At 32.7% G+C, this 15,055-nt stretch overlaps 1 long non-coding RNA gene across 1 annotated transcript; it reads right to left on the bottom strand.

The window, feature by feature from the left end:
- Positions 1 to 106: 106 nt before the first annotated feature.
- On the bottom strand, positions 107 to 2,313 carry LOC128221137 (uncharacterized). The gene is made up of 3 exons (XR_008258903.1): positions 1,538 to 2,313; positions 1,136 to 1,178; positions 107 to 476 (listed from the first exon to the last, which is right to left on the bottom strand). It is a non-coding gene; the product is annotated as an uncharacterized LOC128221137 (long non-coding RNA).
- Positions 2,314 to 15,055: the final 12,742 nt, after the last annotated feature.

The following is a 15,055-nucleotide window of genomic DNA, read 5'->3' as shown; positions in this document are numbered from 1 at the left end:
TTTATTCACCATTTAACATGCTAAGTGTTATCAAGCAGTTACATGAGGAAGAAAAAGATCGCCTATTCCGGAGTTGGTCAATTCATCATTTATATAAAAGGACAAGATATGACTAACAAACATATCATAAACTTCCTGTTCGTAACAAAACACTGATTGATGCAACTCCAACCTGACCTGATTAATGATCACACGTCTGCAAACATTGTATTCTTTACAAGTAATATAAACTATGCAAGAACAAATTTGCTTTTTAATTACTCTTAATTTGTATATGAATGAAATATGTTGTAAAATGCAGAATTGTTTTAAGAAGAAATAAGTATATGAGAAAATAATCTTCATAATAGTCTTTTATAGTTTTTATTCAAGTCTATCTTAGAAAAAATCATATCCTGAGGTCGACAAATACAAGGTCAGATTCTTGTGATCTTTCCCGCCACCAACCCTATGAGTAATTCAGCTGCGTTGAACATCTGCAAAGAAAAAAAACACCAGCTATTCCGCTGGTACTCCAAAGGCTTTTTCACAATTATTCTTTCCGATTTTTCGTATACCGTAATATCTCAGACATAACGCTCTTGATTTCGAAACCAGGGCATCGTTTATTCAAGGCACTCATGTGAAACTTGTATTGCTATAATCATGGTAAGTATGTGTTGAGTAAAACGTGGGACCTTGAGCGACCTTTTCGTCAGCCAATCTGATGACTTATTCTGTTTCTTTATCCCGGTTAAATTATATGTAACAAAAGGCAGCTGAACTTAATCTACTTAGTTAGAAGTCACCTGTAGATCGAATCCTCGTGAAACGTTTTGAAATTTAGACATTTTAGAAATATGAACTTAAAAAGCTTGTTCCGCTTTCTACAACCATAATACTTGATGTTGATGGAGGTATCTTCCTTATTCATTCTGTGTCAAATGTGTTCTATATGATTGAACTGTATTTATATTAACATCTGCATTCAACAAGTCAAGATTTATTTAGTAGTTACACGCCACCGGCCCAAAAATATATAACATATAACGTCAACGAAACAAATGAGTTGTATCACGGTTATTAATCGATACTTGCGTATTGTTGAATAAAACGTGATTACCTCCCTTAAAGTTTAAATATTAATATTCAATACCAGATTAAGGGATTCTCGAGGACTTCACAGCAAACGTCTTTGGCTGAAAAACACAAAACAAATCAACATTTGATGGCGTCCCACCTAAAGTAATAACTAAAACCATTAATCAGATAGTGGAACAAAGAGTAGATACATGACTTCATTTTTATTGCAATTTTCAAGGAATAAACAGGAAGCTTCGGGAAGCTTTTAAGAATGTTAAAATGGAAACACATATAGACAAGAAACAAATAACACATCATTGTGCACACTAAGGCATTCGCTCAATCGTTGCAAATATGTGGTGAATACTAGGGGTCTTCTTGAATTTAGCACTGTCTAAAGCCTTTAACGCCAATTTCAATTAACTTTTGTTTGACTTTAAGTATCGATCTACATACAAAGAGCGTATATACGTACAACATATTCCACCGACAGTACAATCCATTTGTCGGCGTAAATGATATACGTTTGCGCGCCATGACTGCATTGTTGCTACACATTACAACTTGCATGGCACTGTTGCATAAACTTAACTTCAGTCGCAGTATTATCTACAATTGACACTCTCTCGTTCTGCAATATATTCATCGAATGGCTCTTACCTCCAAGCTAGCACTTACACATCAGACCGGTATCAAACAGATATAGCTTTATCGGCACATTATCGGATTTTAAAGGGACGCGATGTTTTAGCATCATATGTTTTGTCGGTCTGATATCGGCTAACTTCCTCTCGCCGCTTTCAAGCCGATTCATCTGATCACCACTTTCTTGCGCGATTGTTTTTTGTTTTTTTTTTAAATAAATGAATAGAGACAACTAAATGTTCATGTCACAGCAAAGACAATCGCTTCAGCAACATTGTGACTTCATTTGTAGAAGATCGTTAAAGATTCAACTGTAAGATTACTTTTTTCAACATAAAAACAAAGTTAAAGTCTAAGGTCAATTAGCGCAAGATTCTGAGGCACCCAATATTACAAATTTACATAATTATTATTTTATAATGACAATATTCTATTCACTGTTATAACAATATGATGCATAATCATTTTAATGCAATACACATGTGTTACATATACAACAACATAATCCAGTTTTCTTATGCGGACATTTAATCAGGAACACAATTTGAGCGTACTAAAAAGGCTTTCTTTATAAACAAAGAAAGCAACCACAATTTTATTAACCAAATTCAGAACATCCACTCTCACTCACACAACCAAATTCCCGTGTTAAGGGACACTTAAGTGACCACTTGAGTGGGACAAGGGGAGTGACATTCAAGTGACTTGTTCGTATTCACAAGCCTCGCTTACACGCCACTTCATCAATTGACTAATACTGTACAAATACATGTATGTTTTCATGATCATATCGGATTATCTGTTTGAATATGGTGGTGTTTATATTATACAATGTAAACATATGTTTGATTGAGATTCAAGTACCTTATTATTAGATATGGCGACCCGTTTTCCATTGTATCGTGTGATTGAAATATGCATTCGTATATAAAATTGCTTTTGTAGTCTGCATAACGATATTAATAATAATAATAATGACAATCATAATCCAACTAATGCCGCTTACATCACGCCGCTAGGCCGCTAGGCTGGTATATTCACGAACATTAAGCTGCCTATTAGTTCAGCCATCAATGAATTGCAAACACCAAGTCACCAAGTCACCTGGGCGTTCAAGATTAGACCCAAGAAAAAGAAATATTTGACTGGCTCATGTACTTCAATGGATTATCCCGGTGTCTTAAATATTGACTGGGGACGAGGATGTCCATTATTTGTTCCAATCTGATATATTCCATCTTTCCTACTTGTTTTCTTCTTGTTTTGTACATTTATCACTCTCACTTATTCATATCGTATTAACATCCAATCGTCGAGGGCTGTTCAAGTGGCCTAGCCGAGCACTCACAAATGTCCAACTCACGCAAAACTCTTGAGTCTCACTCACACATGTAAATACGGATATACCTTTCACTCGAAAATATCTGAACAGTTATGTGATTACAAATGATTAACTCATTAAGTGTGAGTGTGAGTGGATGTTCTGAATGGTTGCCTAAAGTGTTCAAAAGTCACAAAGGACCAGCAAAAAATAAATTTGATGCAAACAAAATGCGGCCAACTTATGCATATTAATAGTTTAAGAATTATATCATGAAAACCTACATAAATATAATACACACTATTAGATACGTCTAAGAGATTGAAAAGAATATTTAATGTAGGACAAAAGGCAAATATATAAAGAATATTTGCAGAATTCAGCGTAAGATCGGTATTTATTTCATGAGTGATCACAGATAGAATATTTATACGAGTGGTGTAGCCACGAGTGAAAATATTATTTTTATGTTACCACGAGTTTTTATTTCAAGCATATATCGTTTTTTTTTCAATATTTTCCCCGCTAGATACAGTTATGTGTCACGACAGTCACTTTCCATGGCCTCTTTCCGAAGGGAAGTGCCAGCGGCATATTCGCTGTGTCGAGTTAACTCTTATTTGCGCGAGCAGTGCGTCCACTAGAAATAGTTCCCTTCTTTCTGGAAAGAGTTGTTGCAACTGAACTGAATGTTAGATAAAATACTTATACCAACGAAACCTATGACTTTTAACATTTATTCAAGCACGAAACAAGTGTTTAAGCAAAAGCATTGCGGAAAGAAAAACAATAACGCGTAGAAATACCATAGAATGAAACTGGAACATTTGACATATTGTTATACATTTACGAACAATTTCAACAGATGTTAACTAACAAAAAAAAACTTATAGTGTGCATGCGGAAAATCAACGGAAATTTGTGTTCAGTGTTTTTTTGTGATGTTTATTTATTCACTGTCGATCTCAGTCTCCGGATTCTACAGTACGATATTTTTTCGCTGGATAATTCATTGCGCTGTGCAGCCACAAGGTGTTTTGCTGTTGAAATAACGAATTAAGTGGAACTTTAAAAAGTCGAATGCCACGCTTCCGATTAACGTTTGGTTTACGAAAATTCCCGGAGGAAATGTCGAGCAGACTTTGAATGTTTCCTTCGACGATAAGATATTGAATTCGCTATGAACTTATGAAAAAAATAAGTCAAATTCAAAATGCTTCTGCATACATATATGTGGTTTAAGTTTGTAGGCAAAAATTATCTACAACTCTATAACTGCCACAAGTGGACAAGTAAATATTAAACCGATACGTACCAAGCGGGTTCTGTGAAACAGTGTATTACATGAAATAATTCATACATACAATGGCATGTTCTTTTTATAATAGTTAAAATCAATCGCAAAAAAAAAAATTGTTTTGTTAAAATTACGACTTGCCCATTGTGTCAATTGCTGCACTGCAGATGGCAACAAACATGTATAATCTACTTGTAACAAACATGTACTTTTTCATGTCAAGGGAAGCAAATTTTACTCAAAGATGGAAACAGAAGTCCCGAGTTGTCTGCAGTGAAATAATCAAATGTTTTTTGTTCAATTAAACCAGAGAGAAATTATTAAGTTAATATTCACGAATAAGATTCATTTGTTCACCGAAATGCATTAAATAAAGTGCAAACACTTGCTTGTTCCTTTTTCTGTCTTAAATAGAGCAGATTGAACAATGTTAAAAGAGATGGTTAGGGTTAGAGTTTTAAGAGTGATATACATGTTAAATACTTAGAGGTTAATATACGGAGTAGCCGGGCCGTTGAGTGATAATTTGCCCGAGTGATTCATGATAACATTTTAAGCACGAGGGCCAATTAAAACTCAACGCCCCGGCTACGCCGTGTATTAACCTCTTTAATACATATATTTGTATTTCTTATTCTGTAAGTTTGAAGGCTTCTTTTGAATCTTTACCTGCAATTCAGTTATGCAGTCTTATTTCCTTCCGGCTTGACTCCGGTTAATTTACTCACTCTCAAATTGAATTTACTTTTTGAGAGTCAGCCAAAAGGCAAACACTATTTTTTTGTAATTTCATGTTTCCATCAATATCAATTGTTCATCTTGAAACGATCCAAAACGTCTATCCATTTTTGTTAGTTTAATCGTATTTTATTGTAAATAATAAACACACGTGGTATACATATATTCGACAAACAATATTATTGTACAATTGGGTTGGGCCACAAGTTATAACAACATTAGAAATTGGCCCTCCCCGAAATGTGTCAGACTATTGTTAGAATTGAAAAGTTATGACAATGTCTATATGCATGTGAATACATAAGTAACTTATAATGGTTCTATATTTAAAGTTCGAATAAGTACGAGATCCATTTTTGTTAGTACGAATCACTGACATATGTCGTTTTATGTCTTGAATGTCAAAATTTAATTAAATAAACATGAACACGTAGAAAGTAGAACGAATGTTTGTACTTAAACAAACAAATACCTCCTATAATTAATTCCAACATATTGTTTTCAAGTAGATTCTTAGTTCAATTTTACCGCTTCATTAGTTTTGTTTTTAGAATGGCAGCAGACAACACTGTATAAAAACGCCGCCGTAAAGTCCACACTTGTTATCAAACACAAGCATATTTTCCTAAACTGCATTCGCGTTTGTCTCCCATTAGGATTTTACTAATGAGTATGTTCAGGCAGGTTAATATATTGTGATAATTTAGTTGAGACATTATTTTACAGTCGCCAAACTGGATTTAAAAACGAATATTGAATTCATGTGCATACGTTCTACGGACCGCAAAATGATAATCGATAATCGGCCCGGGCCGCTAAACTGAATATTGCTGTGTCATGCAAATAATCGCGGAATCCCTGCAAAAATGTGCTACTATATATAGTAACATATGTATTAAATCAACATAATCATGTTTATTGTTTCATACGAGTTCTTTGAACGGCTCTAGAGATATGACCGTGGTCGAGTGCCGACGATTATGCCTTATTGAGATACTAAATATGGGTCGTCGACAATGTTATTCTTTGGGCTGAAGTTGACACACAGTCACCAGGCCAGCAGCAAATATTTGGGAGTGGAGGTATAAACAAATCCCAAAGCCTAGAGTAGAACGTGATATTTAAATACGGTTATACCTATTTACGTAGAGGTTATTATGCTGCGATTTGCATATATGTGCATTTGTTTAAAGAAATGGTCATAAACTGATATTCATTTCCTTGGGTGAATCCGATTAAATACAATATATATCTTACCTTAAATTGTTTAAAAACAATAGATTGACTCACAACGTAAATATTTGAAGAAAAATACTACAAAATGAGTAAACATTATAAACAGCTTGAAAATTTTAATGATCAATAGGGCATTTTATTTTTATATTGAGATAAAAATGGTAATGGTAAAGAAAACCACCCATAAAACAGCTAAGACATGCACATAACGTTCACAGCAAGAACAATTGGACTTATTAAGATGTGCATAATTTTTTTATTAATATATGTGTTATATTAAGCATCTCGGAGTCGCGCTATACCAATGCTTGAGTGGGGATTTACTGTTTTTATTTGACAGTTTTGAAGTCTTAAACTATACTTATGATTTTTTAGATGGCATAGTCCCAAAATAATACCAAGGAATAAACGAAAATGCAAACTCTGTAAAACATTCGAAGATTAATTGCATTTTCTTCTAGAATGTCCTTTCAACCATGAATTAAGACTTTCGTACATCAAGCGATTTTATTGGCGCAATCCAAACATTCTGAAATTCATCAACTTGAAAAACTTAGTACGAGCGAAAATGAAAATATTCTTATAAAACTTTTTTTTTCTAGAAATGCTTTGAAATTCGTCATTATAAATATTAGACGCTTGTTTTACTTTTCCGCATTATAAGCGACTGCATTATGTCTTTATTTTGATTATACATTATGATTGACTTCGAGAGTTGTTAAACCGGATATGTTTATATAATGTATATGTTTGTATGATATGTTACTCATAGGCTGAACGTTTAAAAGTAATACAAATCTTCTCATTCTCCTGCTAGAAAAAATAATGAGGAAGAGATCAATATCTTTTGCAATATCTAATTCCATTTGTTTGACGCTGCCAAAACAAATAGTATTGTTTACACTTTTTTTTCTTCTTTTTTTCTGGACTCTTTCGTTTATTCAAAACAATAGGTACAACAGCATATACAAACATGCAAAGTTACATTCATACGCGTTCTTTTGTGTCGTTTTAAACACTACAAATATCGATGATTATAAACTAAGGAAAAAATAAAAGAAAAAAAAAACAAACCAACATGCAAGTATATCACATATTTTCATTTGTTTGCTTAAAATTTAAGTATTATTCAAGTATATATTTTCAATGAAAATGTAGAAAAAGTAGAAAACGTTCTACAACTGTCCAATTATTTCTTTCCATAACTGATAAGTTTGTGTTATAATAAATATCCAGAGCCAGTCTAAGGCTATTATTAAATCTATGTACTGTTGGAACTATTTTTTTTCTTTTACAAAGGAATGTGATTTTTTTTTTGAATTTTAGGAACAATAAATCAAAACTAAAATTAGTTTTTCCAGACCCTACCAAAACAAACATACTATTAATGACGACATTTGGATCAATGGAATACACTTTTTGTAAAATATGCTGTAGCAAAAGCTGTATTTTATTACAATCCCCCCAAAAATGGTGCAGAGTTTCTTCACTGCTTTCACAAAAAATGTTTACACTTTGTTACAAAGTCGCTGTCTTCTTCCACTTGCCGAATGCTTCATCCAAGTATGTGCACGCCAATTTCGCATCCTCACGCGAACTACACTTTATATCTATAAACCCCTCTCCAAAATTAAAGCGTCTTCCAACTTCTATAAAGAACACACATGTTTGTTTTCGACCAAATTGTCTAATCATATGTAAAGGAATGTCGACATACGAGTTTCTTTCTGAACGCGTTATACGGATGTGTGTGGCGTCGAAGTCCAAAGAAGCGTTACCAACTATTCCACATAGCGTTGTAAAAGGACTTTCGAGGACTTCACAGATTACTTCCTTAGCTGAAAACAAAAATGAAATAACATTAGATTGAAGGCGTTGCACCCGAGGTAATAGACTAAGCCCGTGTATCTGAAATGGATCAAGGAGTGAATAAATGCTGTTTTAGTTATTACAGTATTCAAAAGGTAAACACATCTGGTATCTTTATAAAATGTTCATTTACAAAAAAACAATGGATAATTAAACTGTAGAAATAATCAGTTTGATCGCGTTTAAGTTATCATGAACTCAATGGCCATGCTGTATGCTCTATCATTCGCTTAAGCTCTTCCGTGTAGTATTGAACTATTATAGAACGTTATTTTTTCTGGCTTATAGGATATAAGGTATTACTAATACTATAATGTTTTGCTTAAAGGGAACGCTCAAGGTTTGTTAATGCACTATTTACGAAAATAAAAAATAAATAAAATAAAGTGTGGCAAATCTTAAGGAGTGTCAAAACTGGGATACCGATAGTTGGAACCCAGCAACAAAATACAGTTGAACCTCGTTGGCTCGAACTCCCAGGGTCCGGCGAAAATACCTCGAGCCTCGAAAATTTTGAGCCAAGCGTGAATGCGTACCTTCAGTATATAGAAATCGGTCCTTTACATCCACTTCGAGCCAACGAGGAATTCGAGCCAAGCGATATCGAGCCAACGGGATTCCACTGTATATGTCTAAAACATGCTAATATGCCAAATGGACAATTTCCTGTGTCTAACTAACATGTGATCGTGATAATTTGGCATGTGACTACGTCTTACTGACATGATATGTACATATAGTCTGGTAAACTTGTTATCATGTTTAACTAGCATGCTGTTATGCCTAAATGACATGATATTTACATAGAGTGTGGCAAAAGTGTTGTCATGTTTAACTAGAATGTAATTACTAGTAGGTCATATTTACATATACAGTGTGGCAAACAGGTGAGCATGTTTACCTAGCATGTTGTTACACTTAACTTGGCAATGACATGATATTTACATAGAGGCTAGATATTAAATGACAGTTTATTGTAGCGTTTTCAAAATGCACGCCAAATTGTATGCAAACATTATGTAATTTCGGAAATGACGTCGTTAAAATTTGTTACCCAGCCGAGTGCGAGTTCACGTTTGATTTTGAATTGAGAACGGGTTAAAATTTCAAAACAGTAAAAAATGTGATTATGTTATTTTTCTTAATAAAAAGATCATTTTATTTCACTGATAAGTCGTTATAAAACACCAAAAAAGCATATAATAAAACTATATAAATCTACTTAGCTTGACTGACCCTTTCCAGTATTACAAATGAGACTGTTGTAGACTTATTTTGTGAGATTATTTGTGAGTTATTATTATTATTATTATTTTTTTTTTTTGGGGGGGGGGTTATATGGTGATTTTCATCTGATGAGTGTGCGTGCATTTATCTTATTTTATGAAATTGATATTGATGGGGCTCAATATAGGCACCACGTAAAGGTTTTAGATGCTAACATTTTATTTTAAGTTTAATGCATAAGTATGTTTATTTCATTACACTTAATAATCCAACCACAATAAGCGAGAAATTCTTGGCCACGTAGCTATCAATAATAAACCCAATTTATAATGGCGAATATGTTTTTTAAGTTACACAAAATATAATGACTTTGTTTTTGTTTTGATCAATAACGTCATATTTAAGCATTAAAATCAAAACAAACTGTTTAAATCCATCAAGTGTAGACCTATATTACGACCATTTAATACCGTGTAATCGTATTCTAGAATTAACGATCCTTCATAATGAAGTTAGACGCAAATTATTTTGACATGCTTACATACCAGTTACACGTATAAACATGGCAGTTAGACAAAATAACTTTTCAATTAAACATAATTATATAAAATTTGCACATTATGATAGTAAGACATAATAACTTGTCAGTTAGAAGTAATACCATTTTGGTAACCAATACCAACTTGTTGATTAGACATAGTAGCATTTTTTAGCATTATTCTTTTTGACATTACGTTCAGATATAATGACACACAATATTAAAAGTTGTAGTACTTCAATTGACATAACAAAATTACCATGATATCACGCGATTTAGACATTCACTTTGACATAATAACATTTTCGACATACATGATATAAATGGTATATCACAAAATAAGACAGTTAGGGCGTTCCAAAATTAACAATCATTGTCATTAATTTTCTATAGAAAAATAAAAGTTAAACATAATGTGTACTTTGCGTGTCCCAACGCCCTTGAAATTCAATGTGACTGCGACACAACCGTTACTTTGTACAAATGATCAAATTGTTATTGTTATATATATTAACAAGTGTATATTATGGTATATAAAAGCAGGTCCATTTTGCCAGTATCTTTAGGACGATAAGGTTCGGTTTCCTGTCTCGTGGGCTTTGAATTGAGTCCCTGAGCAGATGTATAACCACCGCCACTTTCTTCGGTCCATAGCTCCTGTTGGCTTTTGTCTAAAATAGTGTAAGTGCTACCATCGTCATTTTCCTTGCTCCACAAATGGCGTTGGCTCTTGTAAGGAATATTGTGTTCTTTTAGAATACGGTTATGGATTTTTTCGCAGACAGCACAAAAACATTTTTTCACATTGTTCGCAGTAACTGACTCCGAGTTCAGTCCATTTTCTTTACAACTTGTACATGGGTAATTGTAAATCATATCACTATCCATCGTTATATCGGACGCGTTTTAATAAATTTTCAATATGAAATTATTTTTCATTTAAATTTTAGTGTTTGATAACAGCTATTAATACACAGCTGGATTTATATTCCGTATAGCAGATGAACGACCCGATTATTAAGAGTTACAAATTGAATTCAGAGGACAGTTTACTAATTACCATGTCAATTGTTAGCAAGAAGCTGGATGAGGAAGAACGAATACATATCCTGTCCATGAGTTGGCCAATTCATCATTTAACTTTTCAAGGAAACACTATGACTCAATACAATGTAAATTAAATTCCTGTTTGCAAAGGAACACTTTTATTGGTTGTTAACGCTCTGCATTGGCTTTAACCCACATATATGATGAATAACAACGGAAAAGAGTGGTCGATAATCATTCCAATTGGCAATATAAAATTGTAATACTTGATAATTACACCATTATTATTAAAGTTACTATTTTTCATTACTATGACAAATGCAATGCAAATTAATTGAATTTCGATGCTAACATTTTGTCTCACGTTATTTTTAATCCATATGAACTGCTTTCTTTGAAGTCAAGCAATCTTCAAAGCTAAATTTTATCCAAATTATCTTTTTGCAAACCTTTCCAAACCCCACCCGATGACTATTTCTGTTGTATTGAAAAAAAAATGTATTGTAAAATCTATCGAATGTTCAGCTGACATTCCAATATCGTTTCGAATATATTTTTAAGCTTGTATCCGAGTCTGTACACTTGAATATCCCGATAGTTACTCTCTTGACTTTAAATCAGTTTGTTAGTTATTCAAGGCACACAGGCGACACTTTATTGCCATTACCTTGGTAATTTTGTGTTGACTGGATGCCAACTAAGCTCCTTTTTAAAATATCTACAAAACATGGAAATCAATTGAACCTTTATTGTTGTCATAACGTACAATTCTATACATAGCAATATTGGAAATACAGACAATTTACAATATGCTTACATGTATATTAACATGATCAACAGATCTTCGTACGAAAATGAAAGTCAATTACTTTAATCAGACTGTCTTTCCAATAATTTTATTTCTCTTTACTTTTCAGAGAAAACTGGCCTCTGTTTTGTTTCGCTGAAAGGCGTGTGTTGTTATTTCTGTACTTAAGGACACATCAATTTAAACAATAAACTCAACACAGGAGACATGAACATACACTTATTAATATAATTGTTTCTGTTTTTACTTATGCTGCGATTTATGTATAGCATTGTCTTAGGAAGCAGAGTAATAAGCTATAATATCAGCTGCAACCAACTGCTGTGGCATTATACACTCTGGCTTATGTGTTCGTATATATGCTGTGGTGATATGTATTTGGTGATTAACAATTCTTGATAAACATACCTAGTTTTTTATATATAGTATGTATGCACTGTGCTTTTATGGAGTTTTGTGCTGTTCTTCTATGTTTCTTGTTTGTGATTTTATGTTCTAGGTCTTTGGCGTTTACCCAGTGCCATTAAACCGGGTTTATGTTTAAACATTTTGCTACTGAGCTTGTTTCTGCAGCTTTTTGCATAACTATTGGTGTCAATAAACGATCAGATGGACGAGAGTTAAAATTAAGGACAAAGTGTTGAACGAACTTTCATACATAAAAGTTGATACAATTTTAAGAGTGTTTTCGTCTACACTTTTACTAAATATAAGAAAAAAGATAGCGTAACTGTTTTATAACCGTTTTCATACCGGGCGGAAAAAAACAAAAACGCTATTGACGTAGTTTGTGCAATATTACATGAAAGTTGTTATTAATAAAATTACAATATTTATGCAAAAAGCTACAGAAACATGCTCAGTAGCAAAAAGTTTAAACATAAACGCGGTATAGTGGCAATGGGCAAACGCCAAAGACATAGAACACAAAAAAGAAACATAGAACAGCACAAAACTATACAAACAGCACAGTGCATAAATACTATATATATATATATATATATATATATAACAAAAAATAACAAAACAACATCCCTCTTGATTGAAATTATTCACTCCCGCTAAATCGTTCTTTCATCTTAATAAATCGGGCTGTGGAGACCGTAGCTGGTTTTAGCACCAAACCTTTTAACAATAATACGGTTATTATAAACAAGGTGAACTAATTTTATGCAAGCTTTGTTGAAAGTGCTTATATGTATACGAAATAAAACCCAGTACTTAACACACGGGGTTATTAGATTCAAAAACCCAGACCAGAATTTACAAGAGTATCAAAGTGGTAAACACTTTACTTTTCCATATTAGTTAATTGAATGAATAAGCGTATCAATTATAATCAACAACTAGACAGTTTCGATGGTTTCCTTGAAGAACTTAAGTAAGTTCGGTACGGATATACTGATAATTATGTGATATACATCACGCGAGTTCGGGCCTACTGATGTACATTTAATTGCTTCATTGTAATTTGGGTTTTTCAATTAAATGTCATTTCAGGAAGCAACACTAAAATGCAATGGTATTATTTCTAAAACATCGTAAGATACGTTTTTATAAGTACGACTCTGATATGCCCATGTTTAATGCTAAGTTCGAAATCACAAACATTGCTTTATTACAACAGTACATATTTTAATTGTCACGCATCATTTACGATACTATATTTGTGTTCTCTTTTCCTCAATGCATGTACAAGTAAAACCTTGACGTCGGTGTTTACATTGACCATATATCGAATTATTAGCTGCTTTTGCCGTCGATGCGTTAATTGTTTCCGAGACTAAGGTAGGATTGCACAATTTTCAATATATTTTACATTTATATTGTCGCAAACGGCATCTCAATGTTAACGTAGATACAACTAATGTTATTGTTTTCAGGAAGGATGGGTGCTTGGGGATAAATGGTGAATGGTTTAATAATAACGAGAAAGTGAAAATCCTGAGTTCTTTCATAAATAACCTGTTCCATAGGAGTTGTATATACTAGTGGCGTTTTGTTTATTCAAGCTACTAAAACTCTAGCAGTGAAATGGTTGATTGCGCAAGTTCATAATATCATACTTCAAATAAACATAAAGTTTAATTTTTGTGATTATTAGTAACTATGGTTCTGAGGTTTGGGGTGGTATGAATCTGGAGGTTTTAGAAAGTGTCCACATGAAGTTAAATAAATTGGTGTTGAATGTGAAGCAATCTACCGATAATTTGGCTTTATATAGACAATGTAGCAGGTTCCCTTTGTTTATTGAAAGACATGTTAGAATGGATAAGTATTTCTCGAAATTTAATGAAGTATTTTTTTTATTTTCATTCAGTATCCACAGATTTTTATGCTGGCAACATTCAAATATTAAGATATTCGTCTTGCTTTTATTAATAAATACCAAACAGTAAAATTCGTAATGCAATTGAAAAATGTATTATTTTTCTAAGAACTATACAATAATTGACATATTAAAGATGCACTCTTAGTCTCCCAAAAAAAATTCCACAAAATTACAACTGTTTTAATATACCAAAAAGGATGAATATATGTCTAAGTGTCGACAAAAGTGGTTCTTATAACAAAAACCGAGTTCAATTTGAAAGAAAGGTGCAAAAAACACCGTTTTTCTACCTCATGAGACGAAAATTGATCATTGTGAAGCTTTAGAATTCACCAATCATTTATTATTTTTGCGTTTTCAGCTAGTAAATACATGGTTACAATAGTAATATTTTCCATAAATGCATTATTAAATAAGTAATTAAAGTTTTATCACCCCAAATTTGTAACACATGTGTATGCATTGATTTAAAATAAGATTGCCCCTTTAAGTTAATATCGAAGTAAAACAACTTTCACCCATCTGTTTCTGATTTTATGTGTTTAAGGAAAACTATTTTTACCAAAAAATACCGTTTGTGTTTACAAATCAGTGCTGTGATTTATTTGTATATTGTTTTCTTGACGATTATGATTATAATATAGGCTTTGCGGTGGTTCAAAGAGATTTTTTAGTGAATTAAAAATTTAAATGTATTTCACTGTTTCAAAATTGTTTAAATTTTTAAAAATAATTTCAGATCTCGATAGTTTGTAGTCACCTGACGCGAAGTTAATATTCGTGCACATATTCGTCCGAAAAACATGAATGTTGGCAGATCTTCATAAAATTTAGTACAAACAATCGTCAAAGGATGTGCCTAAATGTCGTGTTTTATCTGTTGTAATGATCCCCTTATATGTTTAGCTACAATGCCTCTAATGGACATACATGCG

This window comes from Mya arenaria, chromosome 16 (assembly GCF_026914265.1).
Source record: "Mya arenaria isolate MELC-2E11 chromosome 16, ASM2691426v1".
Taxonomy (NCBI): domain Eukaryota; kingdom Metazoa; phylum Mollusca; class Bivalvia; order Myida; family Myidae; genus Mya; species Mya arenaria.
This window is presented reverse-complemented; position numbering and strand designations above follow the sequence as displayed.